This window comes from Ruditapes philippinarum, unplaced genomic scaffold (assembly GCF_026571515.1).
Source record: "Ruditapes philippinarum isolate M1 unplaced genomic scaffold, ASM2657151v2 ctg210_1_1_1_1, whole genome shotgun sequence".
NCBI classification, from domain to species: domain Eukaryota; kingdom Metazoa; phylum Mollusca; class Bivalvia; order Venerida; family Veneridae; genus Ruditapes; species Ruditapes philippinarum.
Genome location: NW_026861305.1, coordinates 188,285 through 213,124, shown reverse-complemented (window position 1 = coordinate 213,124; position 24,840 = coordinate 188,285).

Here is a 24,840-nt window from a genome sequence, read left to right as displayed (position 1 = left end):
TGAAATTGGTTGCTTTTGACCTTCCCCAGAATAAGCTGTCATTCTAAATGAATGGATGAATGAAGTAAATTAATACATTGTTTGTGTTGTTCACACATGATCGTCAATGATATTACGCTCATGAATATACTCAATTTTCCAGGACATTCTAGACACTATGTTGCTATAAATCATTGTACTCATTCTTTCAAAATAATTATTTCATTTGCTATTTTGGAGAATATTCTGGAACAATCATTAAGACCGTTTTTTTCAATATTGTATGTCGTGAAATATTGTTCCTAATTGGCCTAAATTATAGGTTCTCTAATCTGTTTAAATATATTCATATAATATCAGTGTGCTGATACATTTCCAAAAAAGGCAAACAAAAAAAAACACACACAAAATACCCACAATAAAAAACACTAAAACGAAATTCAAAAACTCCATAAAACCCGAAAAAACAACATCCCGCCCCTAAAACGAAATAAAAACCAAAAAAAACCCCCAAAAAAACCAAACAAACAAAACAACATAAGTTAAGGCCACAACAAAATCAAATCACACACATGAAAGGAAAACAAAACTGAAGAATAACCAAAATTTGTTAAACTGGAATATTAAGTCTGTCAGGTTTTTAAATTATATTTTAAGAGGTGAAACAAAGAAATGGCTTACTCTTTCATAAATTAGATCTTATAAGAAACTATGTTATTTGCAGCTGTATATAGCTGGTATATAACTATATATTCATTACAAAAAATCATTTTATAATTTAAAACCCGTTAAAGTGTAATTGAGAACAAAACCACTCCTTTATAGCTAATTACCCATATAAACGTTCATTCATGTCATGTTTACACTCCCTGTGGTAAATAAGGAGAATTGTATTACTTACAGTCATGGTAACTTTCAGCTAAGTTCACTTTAGTCGTACGGTATTGATTGTACAATGCATAAGTGTATTGCTGTATAAGTAACAATACCTCTTGACCGGAGCAAAATTATTTATATACAAGGCACATATGACTTTATTAATTTTGTCACTCACGTTTTTCCTCTTACTACTTCAAAAGAGTGATATAAGTAAATTTTAAGGATGTAGACAGTTCTACAATTAGATAAAATGAGTCCAGGAGAGTTCTATTTTATTTTGGATTTTTATTGATAAATCAGCAATTACATTTCTCCGACATATACCATGTTTCTGGAAATGCTTGAAATGTATGATCAGTGTTTTTTCCAATTTTCAAAACAACCTGTGGCTTTCTGAAGGGGAAGATATAGCTCGATAAATCAGAAAAGAGTGAAAACCTGAAATCAAATTCCAACAACTGAAAATGGAATTTACCCACACATTTTATAAAAAAAAGAAGATCATTTCAATTTAATTTAACATGCATGGTACATAGCAGAAGTTACCTATATGGACAGATTTCTGTCTTCATGCTGCTATAAGTCAGATGCTGTTAAGTCATGGTTTTGGTAAGTAAGAGCACAGGGCATTTTAGGGGACAATATTGACATTTTTTGGGGAAATATCCCCATTTTGGGCTAGGGGAAACAGCCTTTATTCGGCTGTAAAATACAGTGAAAAAAATCACTGATGATGTACCAGTACATGACACGAAATAAGAATATATCACACAAACACGAGTTCAAGTAATAACGCTTAATTTTTATAATAAATCAAATATACCGATTTGTGTAAATACTGAGTGTGTATAAAATGTATAGGTTTCATTATAAAATCAAACACATCAATAATTTTCCATATAATTTCAAATTTTAAAAGAAATTTACATGTCCAGTTGGTCAATTCTAAAAGTCCGAATTTTGAAGAAAACAAAATGTCGACATATCAAACATAAATGGGGCAACCCTATTTTAATGTTGTATCATTTTATCCACAGAACTGCATTTGGTTAGTACATTTACAAATGTTAATACTAGTCATAATACTGTCCAAAAAATCGGATAGTACTTTATAGATTGTCATGTTTCACTGCGTTTATTGAAATACTGTATGCCATAAAGTCCACAAAATTAAAAACAACAACAATTTTCAAGTAACAAGTACTGGTAAACAAAATGATCATTTTCCCCCAAAAATATATTGACTATTGGATGCAGTAAATTGTATATTCATTTAGCTAAAGACTTTGGCTGGAATAGTTTTAAAAATGATATGAACATTAGAACAAATAAACATGCGTATAAAGTGAAAGCAAAATTTGAATGTAGAAAATTATTGCATATCACAAATGCTGTGGAAGGTTTACAAATCATAACTATAGATATATATTTAAGGAATTACTTATAAAACTTGTTGAAGTCTAAGTTTTATCATCTATTACATTAAAGTATTTATATATTACCTTTGAGAAGTTTATCTTACAAGTGTTCAAGTTAAACTTCACCATATATTCTTTGACAACATTTTTGTAAAGCTAAGGACAAATAGCAATAGATAAAAATAAGAAACACATTTTTATTGTATTAATTCGAAACAGAAGAAATATTTACGAACAATGTAAAGTTTTAAATAACCTAAAGTCATGTAACAACCAACATTTTTATAAATAAAGCAAGTTATTACTACGAGAATATAAAACCAATACATTTATAGAATCATTTTATCATTTTACTCCCACCAGCAATTACACTAGAGGCCTCAGACAAACGTAAACATGGGTGCAGCTGGGGAAGGAAACTCCTTTGTAAGTAACTAATTAATAAAACTTTAAATTGTGTTATTAAATGTATAGCATAGGCATGAACCATTCCTTCGTGATTATTTACGTTTTCGTCTTGTATTTTTCTTCCATCGTACATTATAGTAATTTCCAATTGCTAATAGTCATGGTAACATATTTCATATTCAAATATTGATTATTGTGAAAAAATGCAGTAAGAATTAAATTACTATGTTGTAATAAAGTAGATAAGAAAACAACGTTTCGACTTTCAAAAAGCTCCTATGTTACATAATCCACTAGTAAGTCATTGAATTTTCTTTGCTAACCAGAACTGTAATAAAATACATAAAACGCTGTATGAATCTGCGGTGTCGCTCGGGATTAGTACAAAAGCGATTTTCTGCAATGACGTGTCAGGATAGACTTGCATAGGCGCATAATGAGTGAATCTGAAATCGACGGCTTGTGGTTCGAACACGACATATGAACTATTAATATACTAATCAGAATATGAAAACATTACAGACAATACATCAAATCATTTGTTCATAGTATTATTCATGCATTTTGCCTTTTTATGAGCGTTTTCAGAAGACTTTCTGTCATTTTCCGCCTTTAGATTACGTGACTCTAACGAATACGTGAATTGAACGTGAATAGAAAAGATATTCCTGTTTTCCTGCTACAGAATAAAATGAATAATCTCTTTTGCAGTTCATGTCAAGTTTTACTTAATAATTGATTTATCATACAATGTCATGCAGTATTTCTAACAGGAAAATGAAGTTTTATTGAAGTATTCACTTTAGCTAAATGTTCGTGATTTGTAAGAGAACATTAAAAAGATTTTGCAAATTTCAGGCATACTAAATTGGCCTTATTTTGCTTTCAGTTAAATTCATTTTAATCGTACAAAATAGATTTTACAATGCATAAGGGTATAGATGTAAACTAATAATTACTCTTATAAAGTTGGCCAGACTCTAGCAATGTTGTATGTTTATAGGGAACATATGACATTAATCATTTTGCCACTCACCTTTTTGTTGTTGTTTCTTACTGCTTCAATTATGCGTGCTAAAACATATGTCAATAGGCAACTTTTCTGCGCTGCTGTTCCATATTGTGTGTGTGTGTGCGTGCGCGTGCGTGTATGTGTGCGTGTGTGTGTTTTGAGTTTATGTATACTATGCGCCGGAATAACCATATGTCCGAGATTATAGCATCCTTGCCGGTCTCATCGTGGACGTCTTTCTCATGCTGAATCTTCTGTGAGCCGGATCTTCGTTCAGTGGTGGTGAAGGAGTAGACAATACTGCCAAGGCATCAGCTGTCCGACTAACAATAACAAACACGACCCTTGTTAACGCCACACTCTAGAGTTAGTCACGACAGGTCAACCAATCATCACTGGTACTTAAGATGGCCTGACCTTGACCTGCCGTGTGCCTTCTCCGCGACGTGCACGTATCTGAAGGGATTTGGAGAAGCTATGATATCGACTTGTACCGTGCGCCGGGTAGCTTTACATGCACATTGCATTTTGAAAAGTAACGTCGATGAAAGTTTTTGTTTTGGCTCATTTACATATCGATTTTTATATTTCTTACCATGATTAGTTGTTGATATTTGTAGAGAATGAGTAGCATTTTAGTTGAAAAACAAATGTACATGTTTTGATATTTTTATCATCTTTTATAACTTACTACATTCGTGACACAAACAGAACAATGTTGCCCTTCTGTCATGTTACATTACATTAACAAGTCTTGTAAAGTTTTGTTTGTATTCAATGGAATTACTTTCCTTACCAGGTAGGCATCAGTGAAAGCATTTCTTTTTTAAATTTAATATCTGACGCTTCTCTCATGGATAGTGCATACGATTACGATAAGTAAAATTATGCAAAAATGATTTACGAAACATCCGGAATAATGTACAATAATACCTAATCTGAATAGAACATGACCTGTGCGTAGGAATGATTTGGTAAGGTATCTGTAATGAGCGCATATTGTTTGCGCGGAGCTTCTCAATTGCTGCATTGCAGCAACATTTGTACTTGTTACTTGTAATAAAAGCAATATGTTGGGCAACTTAGGCAAGCAGTTTCAGAACGTATGGGTAGTCACAATTTGATATATGTAATTTTACATCTTCCACAAATGTTGCCTAACACTTTCATTTGAATGATCATAATTTCAAAACCTTTTCATTGACCCATAGATGTCATTGAACATAATAATGACCGTCTATGTAAAGAAACCTTCTGGACATATAACTAATAACACAATATCTAGAAGGAATTAATTCAAACTGTTATTTTTTGCCGACATATTACAGCAGCTATAAGCTTATTGGACCACTCTCGAATCCGTTCCTGGAACCAACTATTACCGAGCACTGAATGTAAAGTTTCGTGGGCTTGTCCAAGATAGGGTTTCAATCTTACGATAACTTGTCCGACGTGTTGACCATTCGGCCACGCCGCCACTAAATAAAAAGTAATCAAAATTCACGTGTTGTTGATTTTTCTATCCTAAACAAGTATATCCGTAAAGAGTTTCAAAAATACTTTGCTTGGCAAAGGAAGATGTATGCGTAAGTGTGCCTATTACATTAGGGTACGGTGTTCTTTATCCATAATTTGATTGATTGAAATCTCAAAATATTATATATACCTATCATGAAATGCATAGATGATTCAGTGAATATGACCAAGGATAGTCAAAGTTTATTAAGCTTATGTAAAAGGGCTATATTTTGTGTTTGTAAAGATACCGTCAAATTTATGGTGTTCCTTACAGAAGAAATGTATTTTTGTTCATTTAACGAATTATCTCTAAGAACATGAAATGTTGTTCTAACAAAATTGTCTTCTAGTATTTGCTTCATATGTATCATGTACTGGACATAGTGAAACACATTCCTATAACAGCTATTTTAGACATCTATTGAATGAATGCTTCAATCAGATTTGTTTTGTTTGTTTTTTCTCGTGGTTACCTACAGTAACGCTTTCTCATTTCTTAAACTGATGGTTTAAAACAATATTTTATTCCATATCTTTCCCTACCCTAGTTATTAGGGATAACTAGGAATAAATAATTAGATAGCTAGTATGGTAATTTCTGTTTTGATATCTCGTTTTAGCTTCCGCTGATAATTAATTTAATGTGTTGTAATGATATTAAGTCCTGAACGATTGCCTCGCCTCGAAATTAATTGGCATTCACACGTCATCCCTTATGTAAGCCACAAGGGAAGTAGCTATGAATTGTCAAAGTCAAGGTTTGCATAAAAAATGTCTCCATCATCAGCCATGTACCAGAAAGCAGTATGAGTAGGCTTAGAACAAATTTTGTGTCATATTTCCGGTTAAGGGGATTATGAGACGATTGAAAGTAAAGGTGGAATAAAACATTTATTTTTTTTTCACCGAGAAAAACATCTTATTATTTGCTTAATACACATAATTCTGTGTTGTTACAGACTTGGAATCACCTGTAGTAGTTTTCCTTCTTTGATAAAAGTTTATTGAGAGGTAGTTTTATTTCTAAGCATTCTTTGCCAAGTATAAATTTACATGACTGTGATGGTGTTGAAAAACATGTATTCTTTGTTTCGTCTTGAAGGTCTCTGTAACTCAAACTTTTTATGGTTTTATATCATAAATATGATGGTCAAATGAAGATTTTTCAATATTGTAAGTTTCAAAAAGCATATTTTGTAAAGATATTACCAAATTTATATTTCATGTTAATAAAGGGAGATAATTAGAAATGTATTTTCTGTAAAGTCTCAGCCAATTTGTTCAATAAGAAATACATGCACATATTTTAACGATTATATATAATGGGTATACACATTTGCAGTACACACCGTGTATATCCAGTAACACAGGAATGTGCATATAACGCAGGAATTGTTTGTGCAAAAGTAACGCAGAATTGTGCAATGTTGTGGTTAAAACGAGCACCACGATAAGTTAATTGACCAAAGTTTTTTTTATTGTACACCAAATTGGAAGAAATAAATTAGCGCAAACGGTTCCTGAGACATTATATTTTAAACCTCATCAAAAATATTGCCATATTTTTTTATTTTTTTATGATCATTCCTGAAAATGACGACCTGACTAGCGTATTGATGGCGAATTTTAGTTTATTCGATATCTTTAAATACAATAACATACATATTACTTTAGTTTTTTATATACGGTGTTCTGAGACATTTTCCAATCTACTCGTGTCATATTACACTAAATTTAACACTTTAAACGTAGACCATTTTTACGAGGTAACGCCGAATTAGTGAATGAAGCACTGAAGCAACACGGTTCTCTCGTTAAAGAACTAAATCTTATTTTTACCAGCTTTCTTCTTTTGTTATACGACTCTTGTAGTTTGACAAATGTCTTAAGTATACAGACTTTGAAAAAAAAAGTTTAAAATGTGTCAAATGAACATATTTATTTGACAAAACACAAAAATCACCTTCAAAACGGTTATCAGATTGTCTTTCTCACGAATGATCTAAAGAAATAAACATATTCCTGAAAATTTAATTAATATTTGTTAAAGTTTAATGTTGTAGCAGCCGTATGCACTGATTAATTTCTTTGAATTTGATTTAGAATAATAAATTTTGGTTCGTTTACTTACTGCGTTATTCGATTTGGCAATAGCATTGAACGGATTCGGCGTTACTTTTCCGTTATTTGCACATTCCTGCGTTACTGGATATGCATGGCGGTACATATTTAACATATTTTTTGATGTTTGAAAATTGTTTTTAAAGAAATGTTATGTACATTAATTTTTATATATACAGTTTCACTTAAAAGTTGTTATATCATTAATTACAACACACAGGATCTTTAAAAAGATATTTATTTCAAAATTGACTGTTCTTATTGTCATTGCGCCAGCTTTTACAGTTGAAATTGCAAGGTCTCTGCATTTGAGGGTTTCATGACATGTAAAATAATTTTTGTATGTGTTGCATTCCTCTTTCCAATTTATTGTAAACATTTTGACAATGAAGCGTGTGAGCTTATCATGCTCTGATATTGTATATAAATGGGGAATTTAAACGGAAAACATGCAAAAGATAGTAATAAAAAATCTTGTCAATAAATTTAAAGTGTATTTTGTACGATTCTTAGCGTGATTTGAGGTAAAAAAAGTTTAAATAATTTACGTTTTTTGGTCAATTTAACAATTAAAATGATAATCATGAAGAAAAAAACTGAGCAAGCGAATTATTTGAAAAAAAAAAACAACAACACAAAAGTGATTTTTCACTGGTACCTTAAATGGTATGCAAATCTCGGAAAACATATTTTTAGTCTCGTCTTGTCAAAATACCTCGCGGAGATCTTGTAAGGTATCAAAGCTTGTGAGACTTTAACGTCATATAAGAATCTGCATTGTACTTTATCTCGGTGATGTTATATCATAATGCTCCTTCGAAATCATTGACTCCGATACCGACTTGTGTAAAAGATTGAATACTTTTCAAGTCGATGCTTGGGGCGTGAGAAATATTGCTACGTGTCATTAACTATTAACTAAACAAACACAAACAAATCGAGTTTAAAATGTTTACTCTATTTGCTGTTTATTTGTTGACATGACAATTTCATTTTCCAAAATTTCTATGTTGATTATAAACAACGTATAAGGAACGATGATTCTGTGTGTCGTTAATCAAGATTTTTGCTATGATTTCTGAGTATACAAACCATGCAATGATCGCTATTTTTGAATTTATCTACTTGATCACATAGCACTCAGAAAACGGTTCATAAAAATTATTTTGTTTAAATTTCAATTCAATAATGAATTTATCAAATTTAAATACCTAGCTATCTCATATGTAAAAATGTAACACGAATCGGAAACCCAGAACATTTTTAAATTAGCTATTTATATTAAATATTCCATTTCAAAATTCAGTATAAATCCGTACTGGTATGTCCTCCATGGGCAACATTTCTATTTGTAGGTATAAAGTTTTGAAATCTTGAAAATACGCGCTAAAGACTAGATAAATCGGAAATTGATTAAAACGTGATATAAGACATTCTCATTGCTTAAAAAAATGCATGTTTAATACGTATTAATTTGCTGTTTTATCCATGAAATTACCTGTGACAAAAACAATACATAAGCACATATTGTTTATAAGATAAATAACAAAAGAGTATATTACAATTCATAACAATTTACATGAGAAAAGCTATTTTAAACTATTACCATTTTCTGTGGAGAATAATTCAATATAGGGTTTTATCTATTACCAACTCTCGAAATTTACCACTCAGTCTTTAATCATATGTACCTACAATTAGCTCATACACTAATTCCTCACATATAACTACTGCTTTATGTATTTGTTTTGTCAACTAGTGTGGTTCTATCTGTTAATATTTTAAACTCAAATTTCTCCTCTTGTAAAAGCCTCTAAGTGAAAATATTATTAAACACACGCGTGATATATTCTTTTAAATCAGTTCTAAAACTTTCTCCGAACAAAATGTAAAGTGCGGAATTGAATCCACTGTTCAAATAATAACAAATGGCAGTTACATGATAATAGTGCAAAAACGCGTCGCATGTACTGTAAAATGAGCAGTACTTGTTAATAGCGTATGGAACCGTTGAAACGCAGCGCAGTATACTTATGGATATCACGATCCTTGTTATATTTTTTATGCTCCTTTGTTGACGTGTCCTTCTTTGGGATACTCTCTTCCATGCACAACTGGTTACCAATGTGATAATGTTACTGCTTGTTATCAATATCAAAGGCAGTAGGAATGTGAAAATACGGAATGATATGGCATCAAATAAGTTAAATGTATGTTGATAGCAGCCACTACCGTCAATGTACACTATGACTGAAGCCTTAAACAGAAAGTATACATTCGTAGCGCACGAAAACAGTATAATGCAGCCAATAGCAATAATAGAACGTCTTTGTACATTGCTTTTGTACATTTTAAGAGGAACACAAACGTATAGCATCCGTTCTACTGTAATCATAACAGTTATCCATGCTGAGACTTGTGGTGAAAACATCCCAAAGAAAATCACAGGTTTACAAATCCAATCATGTTTTAGACGGAAATAATATCCCGAAGTAAAAAAGGCATACTCAGTTCCTAACACCAACAGAATAAACAAATCATTGAGAGCTAAGCTCCACATGTATGTTTTACAGTTTGCTGTTTTGCTCCTTTTGCCATATTTCCATATCAATATTGAGATGACATTGCCGATTGAACCAAGAATAATAATGGTGACTAAAACTACAATAAATATCATTGTATACTGTTATAATATACACGACGAAATTGAACCTAAATTAATAAGGTATCTTAATACCAAAACAAGCTTTATAAAGGGTTCTGCAATAAAGACCAATAGAACATTTATCGAGCGTCCTGCAGCGTAAAATATGTTATGCAATAGCATTCACTATTGTGTTGTGACATTTGCAAACAGCATACTGTGTGGTCGTACCAAACATCTACCATAAATTTAGCTCTCATATCTTATGACATTTGGACAAAAACGCACACATTTATATTGTTGGCATAATGGCATGAAAGTCAATTTATTAAATGTCATTTCTTTTATCATTTTTATATGAATCAATAGTAAAGCTGATTGTTTTATAATCAAATATACAATATGAGTTTTGCTACTATCCCTGTGAAATCTATATGCCCCATAGATGTTACAGTCATTATATAAATAACTCATATATTTGTGGGTAACCGTAAACATATCACCCCGAGGAAAATACTGTTACCCGAGTATGTAATGATCTGAAATATTCAACTAAAACTGTAACATAATTGAACCAAAAGTAACAAATCCTTACATTGCAAGTTGTAAGTGTACTTGCGTGTTGCATTTATAAATCACAACATCAACCCTTTTAATACAGTTATGATCTGTGAAATCTGACCCTGTCCATAATGTTCTTCATCACCTTTATATTCTCATTCATGAACATGATTTTAGACAGTGTGCAATAGTCAATCTGTCTTCCAAAAGTTTTCATGTTTCTCTGGTTAAATTCGTAAAATAATCATTTATTGCATGCTTTAGTCGTCTACTTGTTTTATGTTTTCTCATGTTTATTCCCATGCAATAACTTCCGTTGAAAATGGATGCTCACTTTTTTACTTGTTTAACTAAAAGATATTTAAACAAAAGCAAAAGTGTTATACTACCATGGACATAAAGCAACATAAATTTCTTGGATGAATGACTGTACAAAAATGTACACATTTTGTGGGAGAAAATGTGTATTATCATTTATTGTTTTACATTACATTATTCCAAATCCTTTTATAATAACTTGTAATTGTAGAACCAAGCGTAGCCGAAAATGTCAGAATGTAGATAAAATAATATGCATATAACTTTAAAATAAGTTACTCATGTCATAATATATTTAGAACATTCAACGATTCTTATTGTTCTGATAATCTTTTTTGTTAAGATATAATATCTATTTTACTAAATTTAGTTAAGCGCACATATTTTTTGGTGTTTTTATAACTGTCTCAAAATTGTTAGGTTTAAGGTTCAGTTATTGTTATCGCATCGCAGAACCGCATACATTTAAGAGAGTTGTCTTTGAGATTATGCAATATAACGCGAACCCTCTACTGTAATCAATATTGCTTATTTACTATAGCGTGATTTCCTTCTCAAACATATTATTATGCATGTTACTTATAATAAAAAGACAAACATGTAATGTTTCATTCTTCTTTGCATAATGATATTTAAATCATTTTCATTAACTTTACAGCTTTAGTTAAAAACCTTCTAAGTAGAAAAGACATATATGTTTTTTCGTCTTGTGATTATTATGTTAATTTTGTTTTATGGTAATGACTGTCAATGATCCTGTCACTGTACATGTATTTGGAAGAATAACTGACTTTACTTGCTAAAATAAATGAAATAGATATCATAAAGTACTGCATTTATAGATCCAACTGTCATATATTGAAAAATTGAAAATGACAGTTTTTCTTCGATTGGATACTGTCTTTAACGCGTTACTAGAGTACATATTCATCAGGAAACACAGTTATAACATACATTATATTGTTATATTTTCATCAAAATACATGAGAAAATTTGTGGCAATTTAAATGGCTTAAGAAATATGTAGAAAACTTGACATTCTCTTCATGTGGATAAATTTATTATCGGTAGATTATTCGTAGTAGAATCATATGTCCCTTAATGCTGACGATTACGCAATAGCTTTTTAAAATCCCGAGGTAATACTCCTTTGTCGTGCCCGTTGTCCATATGAGAAACCAACTTTGACAGCTCATCATCGAATCAACTGAGAGCAATTTGCGCGTCATTTGCATTCACTTGCAATTTGTGGCAATCTTTAGCAATGAGTCCAGGTTTACAGTAAGCTATTAGGATGACAGATTACACAAAAAAAGTATAACGACGTAGACATTTTTGTTGGAGGCAGTAAAGAGGTTTTGAATGAGATAATTGGGAACCAGAAAACCGATCTGATCAAGGTAAGCAACACATTAAATAATACCATAATACCATATATACAGAATAATTGACTTTTTCAGCATGATAGTACCAAAAAGTCACCACTTTGTCGTATTTTCGCCCCGCGGGGCGTCAGACGGAACAAGAAAATACAATACTGTCACCACTTTATCGTGTTTGCGCGTTTTTGTCTTGCGCCTCGAGGAGCGAAAATACGACATGCCATAAATCAGCCACCATACGGAGCAGATTTCATATATTCATACAGTCATATAAAACCAACGTTACGAAAAACGCAACATATTGTACAGTATTCATTTATGGAGCATTAAAGATATAAATACAAATACAATATTTTATTGAACATTTCAATTTTATATCAGCAAGGGAAATCGTTCACAATGTTGTGCATTGATCGTAACAAAAGAACCAATCTTATGTCATATAAAGACCACATGAAAGTGATTTCATGTTGTTTTTGTTTTATTTGATTACCCTCCCCGCCAGCAAAAGAACCAACCATATGGTCCAGCATTATTTTCAATTTCAGAGGCACTGACGTTTAAGGTCTAATCCCCGGTACGGAATTAAATCCAGTCGTTGAAGTCTAGAAAATAGTTCTTTGAAATTTTGTAGTGCCCTATTGCGAGTCAGTTTTGATGTGACTGGTTACATTTTAAGTGTATTTATTGTAATAGTGTATATAAAATGTCCTTTCTGATGACTTTAAAAGTTGTTTTTTTTGTGTATTCTGCAGGATCTCATTTCTTGGTGGAAGGATTCCAGAAGCACTTCATGTCAGCATATATGACATTTTAAACTTTGATAATTTGACAGTGACTTAACTAATTGAAAAAAAATTGCGAAGTCTACATTGCTAACATAGGATATTTTGGGCTTCGATTGACTTGCCTTGTGTTGATGTTTAAATTTATTGAATACAGATTTAATTAGAGTTTAATAGAAGTACAGAATTAAGCCGAAAAAAGATGGCGAAAATTGACTGGGCCGAGTTTTTATTTGATCTCTTTTGATACCGGTAGATGTGACTATGCCTATAATTCTGATAACAAGATTATTTCTATCCACGCACAGTTTAAGAGAACTCGCACACTTAGTAAAATAAACTTTATTAGGATTTCTAAAATGAAAAAAAGTCGGGCTTGCATGATTATAAACATAGTCACTGCTATTAGAAAGAAACCAATTAGAATATAGAGATATGCTTAGTTGATTATTTCTTATAATTGTGTAATACATAAACTATAAATCAAATCAATTAAATTCACTAGGTAATTGCGAACTGGCCGGTACAAATACATCTATAATTTCAAATCAAATAATTGACGACTCATCAAAATGTTATTGATGATAACATTGATTATTTTAAGATATAATGTGATGATGTTAATAGTCATACTATATAAATGAGTGTCGACCATATTGGTGTCAATTTTTCAAAGTCAAAGTAACGCGAAGCTTAATTTATAAATTTCCATTCAAAAATTGCAAGAACAAACCCACCGTGGGTAAGCAACTTTGGACATGAGACCACAAACGTCAACGTACACAGCCAAAATAGCTCGGCTGAGGTAAGTTTTTTAGTGATTATTTTTCTGTCCAGCCGATTTAAATTATGCTACATAGCCTACCGACCGCGGCAGTTCCGATGCTTTCTAAAAATGTATTTAGTTTCGTCTAACGTATTGTATTTTATGACAACATTCAAACAATATTTGCAAATTGTCGATGACAACGTACACACTGTTGTGAAAAAGTGTTGATGAAAACTTAATAAAGGATACGCATGTCAGTTCTAAGTAAAATTTTAGAGAATGTTTTAATGAAAAAAGAACTGGTTTCCTGCTGTCATTGTATTTATTTAAAAATTGACCAACTTACAGAAATGTCAACGTACACACACAGTCTAGAAAATGTCAACGTACAATGTAAAACCTGAATTATCCAAATATAAACAAAACATTTTAACAGATTTCATTGTTACGTTCAACACTGCACATTATGAAACTAGTAACGACTACTAATATTTATGATAAAACAGTTGATACAAGTTATAAATTGACGATAATAACAATACAACATGTATTCTTACTCTTAATTATTTTGATATTAACAAACCGGTATTATATTAGATTTTTGAATATCAAAGTGCATTTATCTTTTTTGTTCAGACTAGAGTAATGTAACAGGGTGCACAAAATGATGTATCTAAAAATTCTGGTCATGATTATTATCCTTCAATTGCGAATATCATTTCAATCATCATTCGGAAAAATGGCAAAAGGAGCAAGCATCAAACTGTAAAACATACATGTGGAGTTTGGCTCTTAATGATTTGTTTCTCCTGACAGTGATCGGAACTCAGTTTGTTCTTGTCGCAATTTACTTATTAAACATGATTTCATTTGTAAATGTGTGCTCTTCTATGGGATGTTTTCACCACAAGTATCAGCATGGATCACAGTTTTGATTGCAATGGAGCGAATGTTATATGTTTGTGCTCCACTCAAAATGTACAAAAGCAATGTAAAAAGACGTTCTGTGATTGCTATTTGTTCGATAATACTGGTTACTATTGCTTTATTGTAATGTACACGTAATGTTTACAGCTTCAGTTGTAGTAAGCTCATATAATACTACTATTTCGTCTTGTGATATGTACTCTGAGAAGGGCAAGGAATCTAAATTATTAAATGTCGTATCATACGGTATTTTCACGTTTTTGCTTCCTTTGTTATTAATAACAGTAAGTAATGTTATCACCTTGGTAACAATATGTACACGCAAGAAAATATCGCAAGAAAGGACAAGTCAACAAAGGAGCACAAGAAAGACAACAAGGATAGTGGTATCCATAAGTATAATGCACTGCATTTCAACGTGTCCATACGCTATCTACATGTACTGAGCTTTGTACAATCCATTGGTCGAGATATGGCAATTTTATGAATACATTTTTATTAGTTACTTTTTGAACAGTGGATATAATTTTGTTCTTTACTGTTTGTTTGGAAAAGGAAAGATCTCAAAGAAACCATTCCAAGATTGTTCGTCTCTTGTCGGCTATGGAATGAGCGTATTCGTAGAAATGACCCTGTTGGACTTGATTCGTATTGTCCGGAACAAAGGAATATAGCAGTTATATCACATACCCTTGCCGATTGTGCGACTCCGTTAAAAGTGATATTTCTCGGCTGTGCATATATTTTGACGTGACGTCATTTGCGTTATACGTTATATTGTACAAACACAGTGTAAAGACGCGCTAAATGTTAGCGTTACACAAATGCGCGTCACTTGAAAGTGATGTTTTTCATTTTAAACTTTCATTATTTTGTATATGTGATCAATACAATATTATATTCGTGTATGTTTATCACTGAATTTATTGAACTTATTCAATAAAGTCAGAACTGTACTTCTACTCAACCAGTATCCTCTACATAATCGATTCATAAAATTCAGCTTTGGGTTCATCGCTTCAGATTCTATGCGAATATAATGACAAAAGCCGATTGGTCTGAATGGTTAATGACAAAGGTCGATTGATCTGAATGGTTAATTACAAAGGCCGGTAGGTTTGAATGATTAATTTCAATGCATTTGAACGTCTTCAATTATAACATGCTTAATGGAAACAGAATTGAAAGAAATAATATGTTGAGCTATATTGGGCAGAAGAAATAATTAAAGGCGTTATTTTGTTTATTGGCATCAAGTCATCAGGCGAAAGAACTGTACACATATAAAATTGTTTTTCTCTAGATTCTGAAGTATGCGTGACCTTGCATCTTTTGGAAATGCTACGCCATTATTATTGTAATTCACTCTCTTTGTATATTACTCAGTGATACATGTTTATCGTGGTATACTTTGATGATCTTGTCTGAACTGTTGTTAGAAGAATTTGTGTATAGAACAATGGAAAATTTATATGCAGCGTTAATGTTCTACTGTTGTTAGCACGAGTTTCTAGATTAGCAACAGTATGATTTTGCCTCAAAATGTAATTCAAATATAAAAAAAGCGAATCATGTGATACTTCCGATGCGTCCATAGCAGATTTAATTGGTCGTTGACTTCAAAACACTTGCCAAACACCGCTTAAGGTTTTAATCCCGCTTGTGACTTTGGACTTTTATATGTAAAGGAAGCTGTCCAGCTAGCCTTCGAAACATCGGTGGTTCTACTCAGGCGCCTTCATTAAGGTCTTTTGACACTTCTGCCAGTAAAGCTAGAAAGTCACCATATGAACTAGTGCGAACTTTATGCCGGTGCGACTGCAAAATCCAACCAAAAAATGTGGTATTTTCTGCTTGAAACAAATACAATACTATTCGTCAATGTTTAATACATCAACGATTTTATCTTGATATTGATTCTTAGACGGAAATCGATGTTTTATAGCGTACCACTTATCAACCATATATCCATATATACAGCTTGTACACCAATAGGGGATTAATTGGATGCTTGTGACTCTTTGTACTGCATCGCATCCGTTTGCTCTTGCCCATTCTGTCCCCTTGACATTGTATTTGACAATTTAGCAATATTGTTTATTTGATGAACTTGACTGCATGATAATTCAACTAAGAATGTTCCTAATTTTGAAGGACATATCGAATAAAAAGGGTGATTCTTTTTTATAATGTCTGATCATTCAACCCAATTTTAAGGAAAATAACTACATTTACTAAGTTAATTTACCCATGTTCTAACAAAGTAATTTCCATAAATTGTCTGGTATTTTATGGATTGTCATGTTCCACTGCGTTTATGGAAATACTGTTTTTCATACCGCAATAATGTCTACAAAATACAACTGAAAATCAATTCTCAAGTAACTACAAAATCGTAGACAAAATTATCGCTGATTTTTTTCCTGAATATATTGGCAATTGTATACAGTAAATTGTTAATCCACGTGTCTTAAGAAATGGCTGTTAACTTTAGTCGGAATAGTTTTGCAAAATAATATTCAAAGTACTGATACAGTGTAAGAAAGTCACCATAGAAAATATTGTATAACAAAGATTTTGTGTTATGTATTTAAATACGGGTAGATAACTCACCAGAACTTTTCCTATAAACTAGCTAAATAAAATCTTTCGATAGAAAGCTTTACATTTTAGGAACTACTCATAAATCTTGTTAAAATGTAAGACTTAGCAACTGTTACAGTACTGTATGTATCAAGCAACTACTATGAAGTTATTTTTGATATCATCAGTAACCTGATAACAAATAAAAGCCCTGTCAATTTCAACGGATCTTTTTCCCAATAGCTTGAACTATTACCTCCCTAAATTCGTTAATTTCTTAATTAATACTTCTTTTTGGAACTTACATAATTGATAAATTGAATTTATGATATAAAACCATACAAAATGTGTGTTACAGGATATTTAACTTGATCAAATAACAAATTCCATTATAGGTGGCTATTTGTGTCATTAAGATGTCTATATCAGAAGAAGTTTCTTGTGAAAATAACCATACGAAAAATTTAAACTACACAAGGTATATCATTACCTTTCTTTATTTCAATTGTAAATAAAGCTTAGTGATTTCATGTTGTCCATTGAACTACAGATGTGGTATTTCAACATTTATTCTTTTAATTAAACGTAGAAGGTTTGTCGATAATTGTCTTATTTCATCGTCTGGTACATTTCTTTCTGTCATTTAATCAGGAAAAGTGTATTGAATCACTTGCGTTTTTCATCTTCGGGCAATTCATTCCACAATACTGAGACTTTACAGAATGAAATAATGTAATGAAAATACCAAAATCATTTGCTTGTAATAGGTGAAAAAAGAAAAACACAAGAAAAAGAAAATGAGGCATGATTTGATTCTTTTCAAGGAGTAGGACAGAATGTAAATCGCAATATGTCATTTATTTCTGAAAGACCTTACATTTCATAGTATGTATGTTAAAACAATAATTTATATGAAATAGGAATGATTTGATTCTTTTTCAAGGAGTAAGAACAAAATGTTAATCGCAATATGTCATTTATTTCTGGAAGACCTTTCACTTCATAGTCTGTATGATAAAACAATAATTTATATGAAATAGGAATGATTTGATTATTTTTCAAAGAGTTAGAACAAAATGTAAATCGCAATATGCCATATATTTCTGGAAGACCTTACATTTTATAATCTGTATGACAAAACAATAATTTATATCAGAGTATGATAGATATCAAACCCCTGAAAATAACCAATTACTCATTGTAAAATTAATGACTTGTAAATGAAGTGTTAGGAAAGTGCATACATTATCTGCAATAACACCATGTCCATACAATGTATGATTGATAAAGATGCACAAACTATTCTCTCTGGACTTCTGACATTCAAATGTGGGATTGTTTATGAAATATTGTATTCATTCGATCAAAATGATTGATATTTGTACTGTAAATTAATTTAATCAATCTATAAGCACTGCCTATTTCCTTGAAAATCTGTCACCAAATTTCTCACGCCCTGCAGATTAAATATATAACTTAGTTTTCACAAACTGATATAGGCAAACACTGAATTTTCTGAACGTACTATACTTTGCAGATAACATTGTCTGGTAAAAAAATCACGCAAATTAACCCGGCCGCCGTCAAGATATATTTATTTCGCTTGTAAGCGGGAGCTGACGAGTTCGAATACGGGATCGCTTCTAACGCGTTTGCAACTTGTTACTTAAATGTTATTGTGCCTTGATAATGTAATATCTTTAATTACAAAATAAAAAGTCAAAATCATTTCTGTGTAAAATAAAACAATACGAATCTTGTAATCCCCACGTTGTAAATAATATGTGATAATTCATAGTCACATATACCTCATGTTTAGTTAACTTTGGTTGTACAGCATTGGCATATAATCTATATTATTAGGACATATGTGACATCTTTCATTTTATTTTTTGGAGGGTAATTGCACTAATTAACTTGCTTTCCTGTCACTTATCATTCAGTTTGTTATGTAGGTGATATTTGTTACCAACAAAAGAATGTACATTCTAACAGGTTATTTTTATATTTCAAAGCTGCAAAATTTATATGAAATAGAAAGTTCCAAATATTTCTGTACCTGCAAATTACAATGATAAAGTAGATAGTGAGCGAACATTCCTGTACATAATTTTGTGCTCACAATGCCCTTCAGATAACAACTTTCGACAATATTAAACGGAATCCCTAAAGGCAAAAGGCACATATTATTTTACTTGTTCCATGAATGATTTACATGGTGTATATTTGAAATGAGGACAATTTAATTATATTTGAATCAATTGAGGACAATGCAAAGCGTTTAATTATTAATCCGACTCCGTAGTCAGTTATTTGAAACCTTTATTGCATTTGGACACAGTTTCAAATAAACACGACAATATATTTTGCTTCTCTTACTTTCAGAGATTAGTACCATTTTAGTGAATGAGTGTTTTATATGGAATTAAAAATATTATTTTTTAACATTTTGTTACTTCTTTGACAAACAAATCCACATTCAGTGCTGGTTTATTTAAGTTATAAGCATGTAATAACATGCTGTAATACTATTTTTTAAATATTACAACATTTATGTTTGCCCTGTCTCAAGAGGGACAAAAATATTATTGAGGCATAATGTGCCATCGGCAGAACTGCCTATATTTGACAGTTGAAGATGTTTCATTTTTGTAATTCTTGATATGATGGAGATACCATTCTTTCTGTCAAATTCCTCTGAATAAATCAATAGCTACCACGTTCTTAAGTGTTTGATTATATACCGTAGTCTAATGAAATTCCCTGAACGTGTTTTGTAACAAATTACGAAGAATACTTAGTGATCGAACACAAAGTTAGATAAAAGCTCTCTTAAAACAACAGGGAACTGCTCAAAACACTTCAGAATGTCAAATCACCTTTTTGTATTAGTTTCAGTGTACAATCATAGAAAGACTGCTGACATTTCATTTATATTTTTCGAAGTTACTGATTGACGTCATTCTTTTTTAAGTGATTTATTCCCATGAATACAATCTTGCAAAGTGATGACACATTACGAGTTTCAACTTCTAAACTGTTTAAATATAACAAGAAAGCGCATGGGCAAGGAAAAGGGAAAGGATGCTTCTTAAAAGTATGCACAGACGTTATCACAGGAAAGTATTCATCGAAGTGTTCAAGAACATATCACCGGCCGTACCGTTGGTGTACGGTTAACGTAGTGTTTATATTTTGTACGCTTTTGATTTTAAACGGTTTAAATGTATGAAATGTTTAGAGCTTTGTGATAAAGTAGTAAAAGATGGTTTACTGGTACAATTCCTTTTATAAACTTTAATATCTATTATTAACAATTTTTCGTTGTTTTCTCATTACAATCGCAGTATAATCTGATCAATACTAGTAATATTGATAACATATCGTTTTTTTTATTTTTGAAACAAGAGTCTGGATTATCAATTAAACTGAATATATATCAATTAAAGTGAATATATATCATTAGCAAATTTTTCATCATGAGGAATTATGTGTTTTAAGTTACGCAATAAGATGTAACATAATATTATTGACTATTATACGTATCATGCTTACATATGTTCTGCTGTCCCTCAGGGTAATATACCAGTTATAAGGTTCACTTTTTACACTATCACTCCGACATACACTGTTATTTATATTTTGTGCAATTACAATTGCTGTAATAAAATTCAAATACTTGAAGAGTGCATCATAATTTCGTTGTTGCAAATATAGAGAGGATACAATAACAAATTGTAGAGTACCATATATTGTATTATGCACATTCATTTTTGCTTTCAGTTTACAATACCTTTTGCATAATATTTAGGAATTGTGTACAATTCGTGTTATTATAATTTTGATTTAAGCTTGAACAAAATCACCAAGAACATATTTCATATTTAACAATACAGGAACGAGTCCATTAAATTTATTAAACTTATTGCCAAAATATTCTTTTTCACAAGTAAAAGATATGAAAAAATGTCACCTTCAATTTATTCAGCTTACTTTATGAGACCAACTCGACATCTGCTTAGTGTATACTTTAAATGATTATACTACAACAACATTCCCTTGTCTCTTATAATTCTCATAAAAATTAATAAAAGTCATATGAATTTGTTGCTGCTGTATAATCTATTTGAAAGTAAACTTTTCCATTACATTTTATTACATTTTACGGTAAAGTGACTATAAGCGAACTATCCTGGATCTGTCAGGCACTGTTATATATCAATGTCCCTATAAGAATGGTTAGGGATATATATTTTGAGATTCATTACAGGCGATATGCATAAGTAGATATTGTGTGATAAATCAGTCATAATATGTATCTGTTAAAACTTGATAAAATTGCATTTGAATATTCATAATACATGTATCTTGAAAATTAACTTGCATTTTATGCAAATGTTAATTCAGGGATGTTTTGCAGCATAAATAGAATAAATGAAAGTGACTCACTATGCAGTTCCAAATATGGGGCCAATTTGGTCATAACATTGCAATTTAAAACTACTGTGGCTTTAAAAATTAGTAATTTAATTACTTTAATCAGCAACGAATAAAACAAAAAGACAACATGGTAACATTAAATATGTAGATGTGATCCCTCGGAAGCACACATCACAACAACATTACAAGAAAATTGCAGACTCGGTTTGATTGAATCTGTACATGAGGGATAATAATAAAAGTGCAGCATCCCTCACTTCCACTACCACCGGCTTGATCGGTCCTCAATTTTTTTAAATACTCAAACGTATTGTAATCAATAAAAAAAAATAACAGCATTGAAGTACGGACATGAAAATTGAAGACTCGGCTTGATTGATTCTGTACATGAGGGGTAATGAAAAAAGGTTTTGGGCGTTCTGTAGGGATTCCGTTTAACTATATTTGAATGAAAACAACTATTTCATTTGTGCAAGCAAATCACTAAAACGACTCATTCAAGCGCAACGATTAACATAATTATTATATTTTTATTGGCAATAAACGGATAAAAACAATCATTACAAATAATTTATATTATATTTTATTAAACATAAAAAAGATCGACTTTTCTACTGTTGCTAAGGAAAATAAATACACCACAAGAACATTTAGTTTAAGAAAGTTGCATCAATATTTTGATTTGTTGTTACAAAATTATATGAAATATATATACGTAAAATAATAATGTTACTGTTTAAGAGTCTAGAAAATTTAAAAAAATGTTTCATGATATGAGTAGTGCAAAATTCCATTAGAAATATTCATTTATAAGAAATAAAAAATAAAAATAAAATTCTGTCACGACCGAGTTTTTTTTAAAATATTCCTAATTCACTTAAAAGAAAGCCAGATTATAAATTGTTCAATACAGTTTGTCAAGTTTCTGTAAATACCCCTACCAGCATACAAAATACAAACTCAAAATTATAACATTTGATGAATGTAACAAATTTAAGTTACTTTACCGCGAACTTAGATCACAAGGATGTTTTTTCAATTAAAGTTATCTTGATTTCTATTATCTAAAATATTATTTGATAATTTAAAATATGGTTAAACATTATTACCATATCTGTATTGTTTTTATATACACCTGAGGCATAACATGATTAAGAAAATACATAATTCAACAATAAATTCTTGGTATTAAAACATAACTGTTATAAAAGATATAATTTCTCATTATTTTTTGGCATTATTTTTCCATTTTAAATATATCTACAAGCATTTGATAAAACCTCACGAAAATACCAGATTCCCTGTATATCAATATCATTTATATGCGCATATAAGTAACGTTAACCAATGATACATCGGAATAGATTAAAACAGTAAGTTGATAAATAAACATCAAAAGTTTGAATAGATACGTTAAATTGACATTAATTGAGATGAAAATTGACAATAAAGTTATGTACAGTCGAAATAAATCCTGTATCATTATCAATTATAATTTATTATAGTCTGATATAGATTTGAAATCTAAGTTAACTTTCAGACAATTACGGGTAAAATGCTCTTTCTGGTGTCATTTCTGGTGCTATTTCCTGGTGTCATTTATTGGATAAGATTGATTGATATAAATGTATACGTACATTCTGGGAAGACAATATTTTTATGCGTTCCCAGATACATCTGTATTGGAATCGTTACAATAATGCATAAAGCTATAAGAAGGATTTTCTTCTTTCCTTTTCTTTTTTAATATTTAATATTTACACAGAAATCAAGCAATCAACATCGTGCAATATAAAAATATTTCAATAGAAATGACAGTTTTTTTAGAACATTCTGAAGATATCAATAAATGTTGTAATTAAGGCAAGTGCAATACTGTTAAGTATACTTTAATTTAAACAATATTCTATTTATAAACATTTCATTTAACTGATAAATTACAAGCAAACAATGTAATGATCAACTAGGTAACTTTAACTTAAAAAACAACAAGAAACCTCTCTCCATTAGTTGCCATTACACTTGTAAAGTTAAAGATCTTGTTTGAATGTTAAAATGATGAACTAATTTCAACATAATGTATGTCATCCTGAAGTAAAGTACCACATTCCGCCCCATATAATTCATCTTGTTTCCAATACAACAATCACATTAGAGAAATGGCGGTAGTTTTACACAAACATTTTTTTTTAAATTAGTTATTTAACCTCATTGGGGAAATAAAGATTCGTGTCATTATGACAACTGTGGGATATACAGAAAAAAAGTGGAACAGAAACACGTGATATAAGATCGCACGTTGTTCAATACTGATACTTGATTGTTAAAGTACAAAGTTATAATATATTTAGATATATGGGAATTCGTAAGTCGATAGTTTTAAAGTGTTAACATTAACATTTTTAAGATAATAAAAGAAAATATGTCTCATATTGTACTTTTTATTAGATACGAAATAGTAATAAACTGTATTTGTTAAATTTAAAAAGGTTTAACATTTTACTTGAATACACCTGGTCGAAAATCACAATTAATAGTTATGTTTTTCATAAATTTGAATTTGAAGTTAAAAACGGCATAGTACCTCATTTTCAAGTAATATTTCAAAGAAAGTGAATTGACTTTTTTCTGAATTACATTGACTGTAAAAGTTTTTGATATATATTTCTGATATTATCAGATATGTTATCAATGATAAGTCAGTTGTCTTCATTCACTTTCTTATTTCACTATTTATGTTTTATTAAATGATATTTTTAACATACGACATGTTCATCTTAGCAATGTATAGCAAATTATCATAAAAATCTTAAACATATTTAACACTGTTTATGTTGAGTTTCTTTTTCAAACTTAAAATAAGAATAATTGTTTTTAATGTATGATTAGTTAAATAACTTTTGAGGTCGTGTCATACCCTTGCATTTATGAATAATCTATCTTGATATAGTAAAATTATTCCCATACATTTTCTAATATTGTACGTGAATATACAATACATTGTAACACGTTTTTATATGTCTCCTACATGCCTAAACTAGTGTTTTCAAGGAAAATGACATAAAATATTTTAGAAATTCTATGTAAAGAAACATG